General features: G+C 41.3%; 1 long non-coding RNA gene and 1 pseudogene across 1 annotated transcript in view; one reads left to right on the top strand and one right to left on the bottom strand.

Annotated features, from left to right (window-relative positions):
• Positions 1–529: 529 nt before the first annotated feature.
• LOC147152231 (uncharacterized) lies at positions 530–5,974 on the bottom strand (annotated as a pseudogene).
• Positions 5,975–8,460: 2,486 nt separating this feature from the next.
• The window catches only part of LOC147152230 (uncharacterized), a 35,448-nt gene continuing 24,650 nt past the window's right edge, over positions 8,461–19,258 (top strand). The window contains exon 1 of the long non-coding RNA XR_015089873.1: positions 8,461–8,550. This is a non-coding gene — a long non-coding RNA (uncharacterized LOC147152230). The remainder of the gene's footprint in view (positions 8,551–19,258) is intronic.

The following is a 19,258-nucleotide window of genomic DNA, read 5'->3' as shown; positions in this document are numbered from 1 at the left end:
TCTGTCGTTTTGCGCAGCCAGAGAGAAGTCCTTACATAACAGGTGGAGTGATTGCCGATTGTTCTGAGATTTGACGCTTTATCTGATCTAGGATCTGTGGTGTAGTACCGAGACTCTACACTAGGAGCGCTGTAATGTGCTATCACTGTTTAAGAACCAGCAATGTATGTTCGAGCAAGTATAAAAGGAAAAGACATTGAGCTGCCAACCCGTCTGTGTCTGTCTTTGACAATCGATCGCCATCCAAAGCTTTACTAAAAGCATCTTATATTACAGGATCTGTAGATTGCAGTTTTCTGTATTTGCAAGAGTTGATAGTCAATGTATGGGACAAACCAAATTAGCCCAAAATACGGGATGTCCCGGCTAATACGGGACAGTTGGCAACCCTAGTCCTAACAGCAAATTCAAATATTACATGGCTATTTGAAGGGGAGCCTGGCCATTTAGTCCCCGCAGCCTCACACTTTCTTGTGGAATGTTCTTGTTAGCTGGTAGAATGATGGGTCACTCCTTTCTTCATGGAGGACTATGTCTGCAGGGACTCAGTCCTGCTGTTGTACAGGTTCTGCCTGGTGGGAGTCCTGAAACTGCCACCGTTGTACTGGAGGACTGCCCAGATCTGGACATCAGAGAAACAATCGGGCGTGTATGTTTAATTTAAAAAAAAAAAAGTTTTTTCTTTGTTATACATTCTCCAATTAGATACAGTTTTATTGTGTATCCATTGTGGTTGACGGGCGATTTTGTGGTTGATGCCTGGACTGTCTTGAAGCTTGAAGGGGGATCCATCCTGTCCGATAAGGATGAAGTGTGCAGGACTTGGCTTTTGCATGGGACCTTCCTTCCCTCACCGAGAACAACAGGAGGTGGCTTTTTGAGAAGTTGTTGATCCATGCCGTGAGTGAATGTTTTGAAAGTTTGAGAAATGTCAATCCAAACATGTTGGAGTTCATGTTACTTTGTTTAAACCTTGTGAGTGATGTGTTGCTTATACATTCACATTGCTATGTGAAAAAAAGTCTGACAAAATGAAAATGCTGCACTTTATCCTGATGGTTTCTGTCCTCGTTATCCTATTGTTAGGTTATAGGATGCATTACAAGGCAAATTAAGCAGCTCAAGTGAGGTCTTAAAGAAACCCCTATGTGGTCATTGATGACTCAAAGACCTGACACAGTGGCCTTGCTTTGTCCTAAAAACGTTGCAGGGAATGTCAGTGCTGAGGTGGGTTTTAATTGTCCTGGTCTTTTAGTGTTAAATTTGTAGTAAATATTATGGTTCATGCCTGGTCACTGGAGATGGGCACTTTACCCTATTTTGCCAGTCCAACCTCCGTCCGCCACCTGGGTACCCTCCCGTCATCATCCCTCTGTTCTTAGTCATAAAATAATCGTCCTCTGTCCCCATCCATCTTTGTCCTTTTAAAGCGCTTCCGTCCTTATGTTTTAGTAGTCCGTACACCCCCCGGCCCCCACACACACATATATCTAATAAAAGTGTAGTGTCCATGCATGACGCCATAGGAGACAATCTAACAGCAGAAGTTTCATAATTCAACCCGAACATAGTTTTCAACAAATGCAATATTAATCAGAATGCTGTGTTTCAACTAGTGGGCCTGCATAAAACATATTCTTAAAATAAAGATGTTTGTGTATTTCCACTTTAAATCTCATTAGATGGCTTACTTCCAATTTACATCCACTTACCAGGTGGAAGTGTCCTGAGTGGATTGAATTGTTTACAACTGCTGTGTCAACCAAGATGGCACTTAGCTACCAACCCAACCACCCTCACTAGAATAACTAGCCATGCGTGGATTTTTATGGACAGAAGACGAGTGCTCTTCTACGGAGCCCACCAGGGGACATCATGAGAATATTTAAGATGCGTTAAGACAATAATTAGCAATATAATGCAATCATTATTTTGAAATAGTGTTGCATTTTGTTGCAAAACTTTTGCGTTATAATGCAATAGGTTTTCTGTTTTTATTGCAAAATAACACAATGTTATTTTAGGAAGAGAATGAAAGACTTCCACTTCCGAGTTGTAACTTTAAGTGTACGGCGGCGCTGACATGATCACGAATGACAGTTTTGGAAAGATTAAAGATGTAAGTTGTCCATCGGTCAATTGGGCGTGCTTTGTTTGGAACAATGACGCTTGTGTGGTCATCACCATGAAGTCCACTGCTTTCCCATTCAATGTCAGGAATCTCCATTCCCTACAAACAAGTACAAATTTACATTGTATGAAGTAACAGCAGACACCGTTTTAAATACTTAGTACTTGTAGCTTCTAATTAAATATCTAAACCGAAAGTAAATGATTCGTTCATATCACATATTTTCATGTACTTCTGTGTTATCTGGAACTGGATAATAAGTGCGACCAAGCTCCGACAGCTGGTTCGGGGTCATGTTGCTCTCCGTTACGAGTGAATGGTTATCCCAACCATTGTGGAATGTGTCAAGGTCATCCTGCAGGCTTGGGAGGAACACAAAGTGGCAGCAGAAGAGGTGTATTTCATTGTCCAATCTGAGGTAGCCCTCTTCTTGAAGATAGAAAAGAACATCATAATAGACAAACGTCACAGCTGTCCACAGGTCTCTCCATAGCCGCTCAATTCTTAAAAAAATATATAGTAAAAAATAGTTATTTTAAACATTTCTTATCCATGAGTGCACAACATTATCAAGATATCCAACCTATAATGTATTTAACCCTTGTCTTGTGTTCATATTCTTGTTACTCAGCCAGTGTTAATGGGTCTGGTGGACTCGCTAGAGTTAGGGGTTTTCAAAACACAATTTTCTGTTCAAATATTCAACAGATCCCTCCATCCCAATTGCAAGCCATATGAACAGCAAACATTGTTAAAATTTGCCCTTTACCTTTGTTATATCACATTTATGAATTAATGTGCTACTAATCCTTTTTAAAAAAAATAAAATGTAATCATAAAAGGTTTAAGATATGCCTTGGGTCATTTTTCTTTTGATAAAAACTTAAGGCGGGTCCCACAGACCCGAACACCATACAAGGGTTAAAACCATGAATCTTAATTTTGCATTTGTGCATAACCCGCTATATTTGGAACTGGACCTTGTTTCATACATACTGCATGTTATTATCCCCTCTGCAAGTGTGACAATTAGTGTATATGTAATGGTATGCTTACATACAGTACAATTGCATGTTACCAGTGAGGTGGCAATTTTCTATTCAACAAACCGTTGGTTGTGAACACCGGATATAAAGCTGCTCCTTCCAGCGCCTCGGACTGTAAACATCATGCGTGCAACATCTACATTTTCAACTGATCTGTACGTATCCTAAAGGGGAGAAAGAACACATTCAAATATTATATAAATATACAGGTATATCAAAAATTGCTTCCAAAGAATTGCTTGAAAAAAACAGTGCAATTAGAGTGGTTGAAAAAGTACTACAATTCTGAAAAAAAGAAATCACAAAGTTCTTAAACATTCGTTATGTGTTTATAATATCTTACTAAAGGGTATGAAACAGGAATAATTCAGGCTTTACAACATACATAAATTATGAATTGTACTTATATTTGACCTGGGATTTTTTCTGCCATACAATTCTTTAAGCTGTGTCACTTCAAATTCTAGCGGTCACATATCGTCGCTGTCCTGTGAAAAATCCTTATCTCCAATTTTGGAAACATTTTTACTTTTCACATTAATGCAATGTCTGTAATGCGGAAACACCATTCATGTAATAAATAAGAAAATGAAAAAAAATTGAGATTAGTGTTTTTCACAGGACAGCGACGAAATATTATCTTGTTGAAGACCTATAATAATGTGTTACAAAGATTTTTTTTAATCACCTGTGTAAGTGAACTCTAGAATTAAGAGTAGCCTACGGAAAGAAAATGACATCCACATATATAAAGTATAAACATTATAAGAAAGTGTAAGATGTACTCTGACTTTAACGTTTAAGGTTTTTAATGTACATTAACACCCTTCTGAAGGAAATCTTTAAGTGCTGTGATTGCATAAATGTTTATTTATGTTTACTTTCCACCACTGGTACAGTAATACTGTTGTAGAGTAAAATCCCAACCCTAAACCTTTGTTCACTAACCTGAGAGGAAAACCAAACTTCTCAACCGATTCTCGGAAGAACGCCAGGGTGGTTGATGCAAGGTTGTTGGAGGCTGCACCAAGATACATTATCTGCAGCACAAGTGCAAGTACACGTCTATGAGGCACTCAAGTGTATAAATATGTGCACTTCGTACAAACAATTGAGCTAACCTTGCGGGAAAACCCATCAATGCCTACAAAGATAACAATATTATAGCTGAAAGAGAGACACAAAAGTCAACAAGACATACTGCATGTAAGAAAAAAATGAATTTGCCCAATTAATTTATGGTTTGTATCTACAGTATGTGCATCAGAGACTGGGGACCTGGAACTGAGTAGGCCCGCCGTGCTATACATCCGACATGGACCATTCGATTAATGACACCTGTGGTGTCAACACGGCGCATGGAAGCTCTGACACGGTTATACTGCACTCTCAGCCCTCTGGCTTGCAGGAGTGCCTTCATCATTCGATACCCAGAGTTAGGGTGTCTTGACTGAATCTCTCTCACACACTAATCTAACTAGTCATCTGCCATAGTGCTGTAGAGTGCCGTTACAGAGAGATCAAACTCAGCCATGCGCCTGTGCACTGTTCATCTGGACATCCCCAAGACTTTTGCGATACATGAAACAGGCAGGTTAAGTTCCAGAAGTTTACTAAGGGGCGGCACGGTGGTCGACTGGTTAACACGTCCGCCTCACAGTTCAGAGGTCGTGGGTTCGATCCCGGCTCCGGCCTCCCTGCGTGGAGTTTGCATGTTCTCCCCGTGCCTGCGTGGGTTTCCTCCGGGTACTCCGGTTTCCTCCCACATTCTAAAAACATGCATGGTAAGTTGATTGGACTCTCTAATTTGCCCCTAGATGTGATTGTGAGTGCGGATGTTTGTCTCTGTGTGCCCTGCGATTGGCTGGCGACCAATTCAGGGTGTCCCCCGCCTACTGCCCAAAGACAGCTGGGATAGGCTCCAGCACGCCCGCGACCCTTGTGCGAATTGCAATAATTCTTGTGACCAGTGTGGCCACAGTGGTCTTCAGCAGCTGTTTAAGAAGCAGTACAAGGAATACATAATAAACAGATTACATTGAATAAGTTGTAGGCTTCAGAGAACATCAAACACTCATATATATTTCGGCCACACTAAGGTAACAGAGTTTTTCATGTTTAACGGTAATAAGACGGTCCAAAATAAAGGAAGAACGCAAACACACACAAAACAAAAACATTAGTTTTACAAAAGTAGTCAAGTAAAACAATTTTGTCCCGTTATATATGGCCCGAACACGAATCGGGGCCACTGCAGGAAGGTAATTACCCTTTTCAGCAGGCAAATATTAACAGGTGAGAATATGAATGTCAGGTATTGTTCCCCTCTATTATATATGAAAGGAGGCTGAAACTCACAGGATGTCTGTTCTGATAATAAGTCACTGGTCAAGAAGTTTCTCCTCTATAATGGCCATTCTACATTTCAGAGGCGACATCTTTCCACATACACGCTTATTTCACCTTTCGTAGTTCGCCTGACACAAAAAAAAAAACATCACGTGAGGAGCAGTCTAGGGACTTGTGCACTGGATAGAAAATAAAGAGCGCGTCAGCGCGCCCCAATGTACACACGGTGGTGGCCAAAATGGAAACCCTGCCTACTTACAGCTACTACGATTGCTACGATGTGCTGTCACCAACTGTAATGGTTTAATGTGCTGCCCGTCGTCATACTCACCGAAGCACTATCTCTGCTGTTGGTCGACATTGCTGAGCGTCCAACTTCTTCCTGATCTACCTCGACCAGCGGAGCAGTTATAGGCACTGAAGTAACATCTCCCCTGTTGGTAGCCATTGCTGAGCGGCTTCTTCGTCTTTTTCTTCAACTGGCGGAGCTAAACCTGATTGGTTGGACGTCGGATGAACTGCAATGGCGATCGATTGCTCTTCAGTAAATACCCAGACTGAATTTTTTGCAGGCCAATTTTTTTACATGTTGAATTTCAGTGGGAAAAAAAATTCAGTGTTAGAAATTTGAATTCAAACTCTTGAGTTACTTCCAAACATTGCCACAGCGACATGCTCGCGGATGTTGCATGCGGGAGTATAAAGAAACCTTTAGGAGTCCTTTTGCTGTGATGCTTTTTATCCATCCATCCATTATCTGTACCGCTTCTCCTCACAAGGGTCGCGGGGCGTGCTGGAGCCTATCCCAGCTGTCTTTGGGCAGTAGGCGGGGGACACCCTGAACTGGTTGCCAGCCAATCGCAGGGCACACAGAGACAAACATCCGCACTCACAATCACACCTAGGGGCAATTTAGAGTATCCAATCAACTTACCATGCATGTTTTTGGAATGTGGGAGGAAACCGGAGTGCCCGGAGAAAACCCACGCAGGCACGGGGAGAACATGCAAACTCCACACAGGGAGGCCGGAGCCGGGATCGAACCCACGACCTCTGAACTGTGAGGCGGACGTGCTAACCAGTCGACCACCGTGCCGCCCGTGATGCTTTTTAATCCTGGTTAATAATTACTGTGTGTTTTTGCCCCAATGCCTATGTTTACAGTCTTTTAAAGCATTTCAATAATCTATTCTTTTTAGTTTTTGTAGTAAGGAACTTTTTTTTTCTTTACATTTAAATGTCTTAAATTATTCTATTTGTGTGTTTTTCTTTTGCTTTTACATGTTTTGAATTCTCTTGTTTGGAAATGCCTTTAAATGTTTTTTTTTAATTTATGTGACGCACATTGAGTTACCTTGTATATGAAATGCACTATACAAATAAAGCTGCCTTGCCCAGCCATGATGCTCTACTGCAACATCTACCTTGTTTTGACAGTGCAATGATGTTTATTGTATATTACCCCAACACCCAATAGTCCCATTGTCTGTAACTAAAGTTGACTGCCTAATTCCAGCTGGTTCACTTTAGTCAAATAGTGCCTCCACAATAACAATACCAAAAAAGTCATGCTGCCCAAGTAAAACCACAACATGCCATGCACGGTACCCTCCAATTAGTGCACAACACTGACCGTGCGAGCAACTCTTGAATAAAATATTATGTACACGATGATTCCTAAGATATGGCCAGAGGGAAAGCTTTGATTACTTCACAACAACAGTTATTATGGATTTTCTAATTGCAATGTGTTAATAGGCATTTGTGCTTGCTGATCAACATTTGGGCAGAATTTATGTGACTCATCCCAGACAAAATCCCTATAAAGATGGTTTGTCAGTGGCTTCACCTCATGTCAACTTTGTCCCGCCAGGCACTGTGCAGACTGACTGATTATGCAAATGAACCGTGAATGGACAATGATGAGGACAAATATTAATTACTAACATTTACATTGTTTGCTATATGCTGGAGAACTCCTTCAAAATTCCTAAACATGTCAGAGCCAATTACATTTGTGTTTAAAGGGGAATTAGAGTTGCTAGTTAGTATTGAGCTGCTCTGCAAAGTGATGTTATCATTTTATGGCAGAAGAGATTTTACCAATCTCCTAGCCACTGACAGTATCGTATATGTTACAACTAGAAATAGACTGATATGCTTTTTTTCAGGGCCGATACCGATGCCGATTATTAGTAATCAAGGAGGCCGAAAACCGATATTTGAAGCCGATATTCATTTGTAGAAAAAAGGAAGAAAATGGTGTCAAAATTTTGAAAAATGTAAAAACTCCAGCACTTGACTTAGTTTAAATGCCTTTAAGCACTTGTATATTTAAAAAAACTTTAGTGATTTACAACATTTTAAAGATTTTTTAGGTCTTAGAAAATAGACAACTTTGTTATACAAGTCTAACAAAAAGTGTCGGGGAGCTCCCAGGATCAGATGCATGTCTTATACTTCACTGAAAACAAACATCACCTTAAAGTTTACTACAATTTTCTAAAAATCCACTATAACTTAAATGTTTATCTTTCACACATCTTTGTTTTAAAGTTCAAAAACAGATACGTGCATCCTCAACGCAGCTACTAGCCAGAAAAAGAATCTTATCAACAAGACTGTGTCTTCTCTCCATTGCTTTTTGTGGGTGTTCTGACTTTCTGTGGTAGAAGAAAAAGTCACACTTTTGCTCTAAATGCATGTGACCGGACTTTCACATACAGTACTCTGCCGACAATTTTTGCACCATGTACAGCACTACTTTGTATGGAGTGGTGGTTGTTTTAAAGTGCTCTATAAATAGATGTTACCAGGTGGTTAGTTGGGGCACTCAGTTTTCCGAGTGACAGTGAACATGTCGCCAGTGTCTCGCCGCCCACGCTCTCCGGTGCCTTTAAATTAGCCTATGCACAACACCTGTGCATGCCGTAATCTTCGTGGATGCTGCTGGGAAGCAAAGTGGCTCTTGGTGGTGCAACTGTCAGAGTGGCGTTTTGAGTTTGGTTGGCTTCAGTGCAGCAGGTAATTAAAATTTTAAGGTTCTTGTATTGACCTAAACAACAGAAATACTAGCTGCGTTCTCCGTTTCAGTTGGCCGCTGCTGTTGTGATTAAGCTCTCAACTAGATTACCATTATCACAATACGCTCTCCAGTGTAATCATTCAAACCCGCTCTCAATGAGGTTAGCTTTTGAATAGGATAAATGAATTTGACACGCTTTTAACAGAACATTGACTGTGTTTGTTTGTTTGGTTACTTTGCATTAAGTTTGAGTTTGCAGTGTTTGTATGTTTTGTTGGTTATTTTGCATTCAGTTTGAGTTTGCAGTGATTTTTTTTTTTCTATTAAAGCTACTTTAGTTTCGATTTGGTTTGCAATGAAGTGTAAAATATTTTCTCATTTAAAATAGACTAACGTATTTATCTTGATGTAACTTGAATTAATTGTTATTGTTGCCACTACTCTTGCTCATTCTTATTTGTTCCCTGACCTACCTCCACAATTTAAAAGGGAAAAAAGGGGCCTTGCCTTCCGCTCGGTTACATAAAGTTGAGTCCAGTTTAGATTTTCATGAAATGTGGGTTACACACAGACACGCACGCACTCACTCACTTCTTACTTTTATCAACTTTTCCCTATATTATGAGCAACTTCACTGCAGCAATGTCGTTCACAAAGCAGTTCACTTCTGCATTGTGACAATAACGAAGCGGTTAGCTTCAAGGCAAGACATCTTACTGTGGCAAGCAGAACTGCACCTTGTGTTTATAAGACATAGAAGGGCTCATAGTAATGTTACAAGTGCTTGTCAGTTATAGTAGTCTGACATTTATTAACATTTCCTCAAAGTCTGTTTAATACCTTGCATTTCTCCTGTGCCGTGTTGCGAGAGAGACACAGGCATCTTTACGCTGATTGGCTGTTACCCACTGCACAAGGAACCAATCAGATGGTGCTGTGGGCGGCCAATCTGCTTTGGAGGCAGGGCCAGTTGAGAGAGCACAGAGAGACAGAAAGAACCACGCTGCAGAAAGTTGCAATAAAACAGCTTTTAATTTATCGGCCTTAAAATAAATAAAAGAAAGGCCGATGCCGATAATCGCCAAAATGCCAAATATCTGCCTCGATAATCGGCCCGGCTGATAATTGGTTTATCTCTAGTTCCGACCCCTCCTCCTTGCCATCTTGAGGAGGCGAGGAGGGGTCTAACATAGGTGTGAGAGTTGGAAGGGGTAAATGGGGAAAAAAAAGACCTCGCCATTGAAACAACAAAATGGAGTGATTACCCTAATCCCGACTGCACTAGTGCACACACGAATGGATAAAATTGGCTGAGTAATGAATTATCAAAATTTTGGGGAAAACAAACCGATAAAGGATAAATGAAGGTTATGTCGAAGAAGGTGCACTAAACAAAAGACAGCGGTATCAAACAAAAATGAACAGGGAGTGACTACGTCACCTGCAGCCAGCCCCATTCACCAGCAACCACGTCCCTCTTAAATATTTTTCAATTTAAATTCGCTAATCGAGCAAAAGCTTCTCACACTAGAAAAGCTTAATTACAGAATAACAAGCTTTAACTATGGATTTTGTGATAAGGGTAACAAACCTTCTGTCTTGACTAAGAGTGATCTCAGAAACCCTGAAAGTTCCATGCGGCAGTCAGCATCTCAAATGTGGTGCTTATTGAGGTTACTGCCCACTATGCTTGGTGACCTAATCCCTGAAGATATGTATTGGGAACTATTACTTCGTTTACTCTTGTGCATGGAGTGCATCTCTTCTCCTTCGCTCACTGTGGCAGCGACACTTTACTTAAGCAAAATCATTGAAGAGCATCACTCCCTCTTTCTGGAGCTCTATCCTCACCTTCATTTACGTCCAACGCACGACTTCATGCTCCATTACCCAGGAGTTATTCGAAAACTTGGACCCTTGAGACAATTCTGGGCGATGAGATTTGAATCTCGCCATGCATTTTTCAAATAGGTCAGCCATGTAACTTGCGACTTCAGAAACATTTGTAAAACCATGGCATTTCGCCATCAGATGATGCAGTGCTACAATTTCCTGAGTGAAACTGTATTGCACAACAACATAGAAGTTGGTCAAGGCCACAGTACATTGCTGGCCAACATTGAGGGATTTAAAGAGATCAAAAGTGGTTTGGAAGGAATTCCCCTTTGTAGTGAACTGTATGTAACAGCCTGGGTTACATTTAACGGAACTGAATATAGAGCAGGCATGACATTATTCCTGTCCTATGATTAAAACGGAGAGCCTCAGTTTGGTGTCATGCAGTCAGTTTTACTGCTTGAGCAAGCGCACACCAACAATAATGCTTGTTGTAATGAAGTGGGAAACTCAGTGGTTTGATCGACATTTATTTGCATATAGTGTGATTCCCGTTCAAGTTTTTGCAGCTGCTTGATCACCATCCCCTCCATGCAGTCAAGTCATTCAGAGAGGATGATGACAGTTTATAAATATCCTTGCGCTATAGACTTTTTTTTTTAGATAGGTTTGCCGCCATCAGGTGTGTTGGTGCGCATAGCTTTGTCAGTTGTAAATAGTACTAATTTGACAGGTTTTTATATGTTGAAAATGCCTAGTTGACATTGTCTCCCATATTAGTTTAGTCATTAACCATACGATTACCAAGAACAGCTGCACTTCTGGAAAGAGATTGATGTTAAGGGACGACTGGGATGTGATATGTTGAAATGTAAGTATTTTAGATTTACTCACTTAATCTCTATATTCTCCAACCTCCACATACTGTCTCCATCACTGCCACAGTCACTTTTTAAGATAAATGCATGCTGGAAGAAAGCAAACCTGTCACCTTTTACATTAAACAAGACACCAAATTTGGCTGTGTTATTCATATACAGTATATGTATATGTGTATGTATGTATTTGTGTGTATACAAACACGATATTAAAAAAAAAATGTGATGTTGAATATAGCAATATCAATATTATTGCAATGTTTAACATGTTACTAAAGAAATGACATTTTTATCAAATATAAATGTTTTTTTTTTTATTTGTCAAGCATCAAAATAAGCAAGCTCAATGTATTCTTAGCTAATTAATTGTAATTACACTAGATAATGTTAAACATTTTGGTGGCGATACCCATTTGAGTTTGTGTCTGACTGGCCAAATTCAGATAAAAGCATAAAATTCCATAAGAAAATTATTGCATCAGCCAAACACGCGACATTGAATTGTTTGAGGTTGACTCTAAAGAAGTCATGTGGGTCGCATGCATTTATTTTAATACCAAACCATCGCTTAATTTGTGCACATTTTCTCCTTATTCATACTCTTTTGCTCTCTTGGATTCTTTGTTTCTTTTTTAGCCTCGGACAAACATGGTGGAATATCTTGAGGCCAACAAATCAAAACCACACCCATACATCCTGACACTTGGAAATAATCAGAAAGTAACCCCAGTGTTTGTAGTTGTTGCAGGACAAGTGTTAATTAAGTCGCTAATTTACGGTGTTGATGTCGGCTTTAAGGCATTCTTTATTTTTGACATAGAATACCCTAAGCAATGCTAAGATGTGTGGGAATTCTTACCCCCCACCCGAAGGAGCTCAACAGCTTCAGACCAGTGGCGCTGACGTCTCACCTGATGAAGACCCTGGAGAGACTGGTCCTTGTCCACCTGCGCCCCCTGGTGAGCTCCTCAATGGACCCACTCCAGTTCGCATACCAGCCTGGCATCAGTGTGGATGATGCCATCATCTACCTCCTCCACACTTCACTCTCCCACCTGGAGAAGGCGGGGAGCACTGTGAGGATCATGTTCTTTGATTTCTCCAGTGCTTTCAACACCATCCAGCCCACCCTACTGGGAGACAAGCTGGAGCAGGCGGGGGTGGCCCACCACCTCACCACATGGATCCAGGACTACCTCACAAACCGGCCACAGTATGTGAGGACACAGGACTGTGTGTCTGACGTGCGCCTCTGTAGCACGGGGGCCCCACAGGGAACTGTCTTGGCTCCCTTCCTGTTCACCCTCGACACCTCGGACTTCAACTACAACACCCCTACCTGTCACCTGCAGAAGTTCTCTGCGATTGTCGGCCTCATCACAGGCGGAGATGATCGGGAGTACAGAGAACTTACTCAGGGTTTTGTGGACTGGTGCCAGCAGAACCGCGTCCTGATCAATGCGGGGAAATCCAAAGAAATGGTGGTGGATTTCGGTAGGCGCCAGCACTCTTCACCTGCACCAGTGAATATCCGGGGAACAGATGTTGAGAGAGTCTCAACTTACAAGTACCTGGATGTTCATCTGAACAATAAACTGGACTGGTGCGACAACACAGACGCCCTCTATAGGAAGAGTCAGAGCAGACTCTTCCTACTCAGGAGACTGAGGTCTTTTGGGGTTCAGGGGACACTCCTCAGGAACTTTTATGACTCGGCGGTTGCATCGGTCATCTTCCAGGGAGTGGTCACCTGGGCAGGCGGCGTCTCGGCCCGGGACAAGAAGCGGCTGGACAAACTGGTCAGGAGGGCCGGCTCTGTCCTGGGCTGCTCCCTGCACTCTGTGGACTCTGTGGGGGACCGGAGGATGTTGGCCAAGCTGTCATCAATCCTGGACAACCCGGACCACCCCCTCCAGGGCACCCTTACAGCACACCACAGCTCCTTCAGTGACAGACTGTTACACCCTCGCTGTGCAAAGGAGAGATTCCGCCGTTCCTTCTTGCCGGCTGCTGTCAGACTCTTTAACAAGAACATTGTGTAGTCTCTTTCAACTGGCGGACATTAGTGCAATTGTGCAGTCCTGCACCTGTGCTCATATCATGCAATACCCAATATTCCCCACTACTGTAATACCGTGCAATACTCAACATTCCCAAATACTGTTAGTCTAGTTTTATTTTTATCCAATGCTGTCCCTTACATTTCACTACAGCACTGCAGCACTGTCACTTACTTAAAGTATTTTTCCTCTGTACTGTGTACAGGCCAAAATTGAGTGTTCCTCATACTTTTTATGTAGATGTAGGTTGGTGTGTATATACATGTGTATATACACATGTTACTGGGTATATTTACAAAGGTTTGATCCTAAATGTTTGCCGTCAATGTTATACATTAATGGCCACATTATGCCGCCGTCCCTGTGTGACCTATATCTTTGCTGCTGTAACAATGAAAATTTCCCCACTGTGGGATCAATAAAGGCATTCTTATCTCTTATCTTATCTTATCTTCTATTAAACGAGTTAAGCACAGGAGGCACTTGTGTGTGGACCGCAGCCAGCTAAACAAATACAGCTGACTCAGATCACGTTCACGTTTTAGTTCTCTCGCGGTAGTACTGCAACTATGGCAACAGCAAATGACACAACTGTCTACAAAGTGTTAATCTGCTGTTTATTAGACGTGTGAGTCATAAATGGTCAAAAGAAAGGGTAAAGATAGAGATAAAGGTATTTTGGGGCAAAATCCTGCGGAGTAAAGCTTTAAAACAATATTCAGAATGTGCATCCCTAGTCCAGAGGTCATATACTGCACAGGCCCACCCAGATTAACAGACTGCCCACCCAGTGGGATTCATGGAAAAAAAAAAAAAAAAATTTACATGGTTCGTAGATTATTAAATTATTTTTGAATTAGTGTTTCGTGTTTTTTATTTTATTGAATATTAAAAATGGCATAATTGTGGTTGTCTAAGGAATATCCGAACTTCATATTATTCAATTTGTCGTTTTATTTGAAAATGCGATGTGTCGGGACAGGAGGATTGTGCTCAATGAGAGAAATATTCAGGCCAACCCTGATTTTTCCAGACCCACCCATTAACTACATTTTGGCTCCGTCCCTGTAACTGTATATGGCTCACACAGTAGTAGGTAGTAGTGGATCAGAGGTGTCAATGTGAGTGTGGATGATTGTCTATGTGCCCTGCTATTGACTGGCAACCAGTCAGGGTGTTGGGGATAATTTAATCCAATACTGATCTTCAAACACCTATTTATTTCAGTTATCTGTGGTCAGGTCAAGGATTCCATTAATTTTTTTGTTTTAGTTCAGAAATTCAATAAATAACTCTGTTAATGCAAGAATTGACACTTTGCATTGCATTTAAATATACATTACATTAATAATGACACACTTTCACATTTTTATTTATTTTATTTTTTTTTTACTTTGTAATATTGAGCTTTATGTTTCTGAGTTACTAGGTTCTTCTTTAAAAAAAAAAAAAACATGCCTCTGTTGAAACATCAGTGGTGGAACATGAATCAAAGGGGAAGGTAACAAATCCTGGACCAGATCAAGACATTTTGATTAAAGTCTCAGGAAATATTGAATGGACCTTGGTCGATGTCTGCACTCTCTTCACTTCTAATTTAAACAGTGTCATAATCCATCAAGGCAAGTGGGTTTAGTGACATATAATACAGATGTGTCACTTTAATGAATACTGATATACTGATTTGAATAACACATCCAGAGTTTATTGTAGTCATCACTGGCAAATCCCAGACCAGAAAAAGAACCATGACCTGGAGATCAGGCAAAAGGGATGGCGATGAGCATTTTGTAGGCATTGTGCACACGGTCAGCCAATAAAGGTCACGATTAGTATACACTTTCTGATTTCTTTGTGAAATATATTTTTTTTCCCTCGAAAAATACCTACGAGAGACATTGATGTGTTTGACTTGATCGTCCTGTAATGGATGAGACAAATAACCTCTCTCCCTTTTCTCTTTTTTTAAATAGTTTATTTTATGAGGTTAAATGAATGAGACAGACTTAGTGAATAATCCACAAATGCTTTTGTCAAATAACCCATCTAGTGTGTCATTTATACAAGAGAAGATTAAACAGAAACCAATTGCATGACCACACTTTTGGTCCACTCTCACTCCATGTGAGCAACAGAGCAGTGATAGTATGAAATTAATGTTGACAGGTGACTGGAGTGAATTACGCTGTGATATGTCCATCAAAATTCCACAGTTTTTATACAAATTGGAGTAAAGGTAAATTCAAATCATAAAAGCTTTGAGCAGAAACTGCTATCTACATTTGTTAAATGGCATTTGCACCTGCATATAAATGTATGCAAAAGAATATGAATAGAATAATAAATACTGGATTAATTGCCTTTAAAAGATGGGCTAACGGTAGGACAGCATTTGTAAAGCTCTGGGCATTCAAGTCACAAGGGCGGAGGGTTAAATAGCACTGACGAGAATGGACATCATTTAAGAAATCAAACACAGCCAAGGTTGAATAATTATGGATACAAAGAAAAAATATATAGTTTGCACATGCAAATATGATAGATGGATGTAATGGTAGAATAAAAAGCAAGAGTAGGGAACAGCAGGAGCAGGTTTAAGACACGTATTGACAGTCATCTGCACAAAAGAATGTTCATAATCCACAGTTGGAGACACTTGGCTCAAAAAAAGAACACATGGCTTTCCTCTTATTCAACCTCTTTGTGTGCCTTTTACAAGATAAACACATACTGTATATAATACAGCCCCCCCCCCTCAAAAAATATCTATAGTTTCATTTAAAAAAAAAAAAGATCATTTCTAGAGCATATAATGATGGATGCCAAATCCAATCTGTTTTCATGTGATTGCTTTTCCAACAGCCTCACCCGGTTTAAGTAATGCTTATTTACAAGTGCGAGGAGCATCTTTGATAATCCACAATCAATCACAAACTTAACCACAACAGAGAAGAAATAGTGGCTTGATTTTACATTTGGAAGCTATGGCAACTTGTGAATGTTATTTAGGAAGGACGCCGTCAAACTGCTCCGTCACTGTAGCTCTTTAGTTGTGAGTTGATTTTTTTCAAAGTAATGATTTAATTTGCAGCATAACAAATCAAGAAAGCAGTGCATTAGATGTAAATGCACCCTTATATCCTTGTCACCAACGTTCTCTTCCATTGATATCCCCGAGTAGAGTGGATGCCTTTTGAGTACTATTTACTTGTAATGTGAAGGGGGTTGTTAAGAAGGCTTGTAGCTCATTTTCACTGACGGCACCTGTCACTGTGTGCCTATTCCTCAGTGTGTGCCTATTCCTCAGTGAGCAAGCATGGCACATGCTGATAATGAACCATAAATTAGTGCACGCTTTCTCCACAGCAATGAGCGATGCATTGTTTTTTTATCAGCTTTCTGTCTTCATTTTGGATTTGTTTCCTTATGGTCTTCTTTCAGAGTAATGGGCATCAAATGCAATGATTTCATTGTGGCACCAATCACAAGTCCAGCAAGCTTATTGAAAATATACGCATAGATTTTACGTGTTTTTCCGCTAGCTTTTAAGACCAATGCTGTCGATTTTTTTTTTGGGGGGGATTTTTTTTATTTTTTTTATTATGATTATTTTTTTCACACTGAGTTAAAGGGAAGTCAACCCAAACATATCTTTCGTCGACTGAAAATGACATCACAGTTGCTCAGGGCTTGGATAACGAACAATTATGGCTCAGCTTCAGAAAACAGGTGAGCTGAGAGAGAGTAGAAAGGGTGCTATGAATTCCTGGTTGTAATTTTGCAAAAATACATAATTTTGACAGTTCTGACAATTTATCAGAAATTGATAGGCAACGCAGAATCGCCATTCGAACCTTAAATTTAGGGATTACTATACAGAAAGGTATAGTAAATGTGATTGACAAACCCAGAGATTGGCATTCCGTCCCAGGGATGGAATGGTCCATCCATCCATCATTCATGCTCATGCCAGCACCGCCGTACACTTAAAGCTACAACAGGAAGTAGAAGTCTTTCATTCTCCTCCTAAAATAAAATTATTTTGCAAAAAAAAAATGTTTATTGTGAAATAACACAAAAAATGAAAACATATTGCGTTTCAGTTTTGCAATAAAACGCAATAGTATTGCATTGTAATGCAATCTTAAATATTCTCTGGATGTTCCGTAGTTTGGTGATCGATGGTGGTTGTGTTGGCAGCTATCTTGGTTAAACAATTCAATCCACTCACAATACTTCCAGCCGGTAAGTGGATGTGAGTAGGAAATTAGCCAGATGAGCTTTAAATAATATTTATGAATTATGAAACCTCTGCCGTTAGCATCTCTCCCACGGCGTAATGAATGACCGCTTTTTGTACCGGGAGGAGGATCAGAGAGGGGAAAAGGTCCTACAGATAAGATAAGATAAGAATGCCTTTATTGATCCCACAGTGGGGAAATTTTCGTTGTTACAGTAGCAAAGATATAGGTCACACAGGGGCGGCGGCATAATGTGGCCATTAATGTATAACATTGACGGCAAATATTTAGAATCAAACCTATGTAGATATACGCAGTAACATGTGTATATACACATGTGTATACACACCAACCTACATAAAAAATATGAGGAACACTCATTTCGGCCTGTACATAGTACAGAGGAAAAAATACTCTAAGTGACAGTGCTGCAGTGCTGTAGTGAAATGTAAGGAACAGCATTGGATAAAAATAAAACTAGACTAACAGTAGTGGGGAATGTTGAGTATTGCACGGTATTACAGTAGTGGGGAATATTGGGTATTGCACGATATGAGCTCAGGTGCAGGACTGCACAATTGCACTAATGACCGCCAGTTTGTAGAGACTACACAATGTTCTTGTTAAAGAGTCTGACAGCAGCAGGCAAGAAGGAACGGCGGAATCTCTCCTTTGCACAGCGAGGGTGTAACAGTCTGTCACTGAAGGTGCTATGGAGTGCTGTTAGGGTGCCCTGGAGGGGGTGGTCCGGGTTGCCCAGCATTGATGACAGCTTGGCCAACATCCTCCTGTCCCCCACCGAGTCCACAGAGTCCAGGGAGCAGCCCAGGACAGAGCCGGCCCTCTTGACCAGTTTGTCCAGCCGCTTCTTGTCCCGGGCCGAGACGCCGCCTGCCCAGGTGACCACTCCCTGGAAGATGACCGATGCAACCACCGAGTCATAAAAGTTCCTGAGGAGTGTCCCCTGAACCCCAAAAGACCTCAGTCTCCTGAGTAGGAAGAGTCTGCTCTGACTCTTCCTATAGAGGGCGTCTGTGTTGTCGCACCAGTCCAGATTATTGTTCAGATGAACACCCAGGTACTTGTAAGTTGAGACTCTCTCAACATCTGTTCCCCGGATATTCACTGGTGCAGGTGAAGAGTGCTGGCGCCTACCGAAATCCACCACCATACAGGAAGAGGATGGAGGAGCAGCTGCTGCAGAATAACGCCAGGGGAGTCTGGAGGGGCCTGAAGACCATCTCAGGCCACGGACAACCCAAGACCCGGACTGAGGGGGACCTGCAGTGGGCAAATGAGCTGAATCTCTTTTTCAATAGGTTCGATCAGATGCCTGCCTCCACTCAGTCTCTCCTGCTGCAGTCTCCACCTACTCCTCCTGCTGGGCGTGTCACCCCCTCCCCTCTTTTCTCCACAGACTCCAGCTCCCAGCTACACCAGATAGCCACCACTCCTTCCTGTCCAGCCTTGGCCTTCACAACATCTCAGGTGAGGAACCAGCTGAAGAAGATGAAGGCGAGGAAGGCAGCGGGTCCAGATGGCATCAGCCCCCAGCTCCTCAAATCCTGCGCAGACCAGCTGTGTGGAATTGTCCAGCACATGTTCAACCTGAGCCTGAAGCTGGGCAGGGTCCCCCAGCTATGGAAAACATCCTGCCTGGTCCCGGTGCCAAAGACCCCCCACCCGAAGGAG

Source organism: Filicampus tigris, chromosome 2, assembly GCF_054856515.1.
Source record: "Filicampus tigris isolate MCC_2025a chromosome 2, RoL_Ftig_1.0, whole genome shotgun sequence".
In the NCBI taxonomy this organism is placed as follows: domain Eukaryota; kingdom Metazoa; phylum Chordata; class Actinopteri; order Syngnathiformes; family Syngnathidae; genus Filicampus; species Filicampus tigris.
Note: the sequence above shows the minus strand (reverse complement) of the source record. Positions and strands in the feature narration are given on the sequence as shown.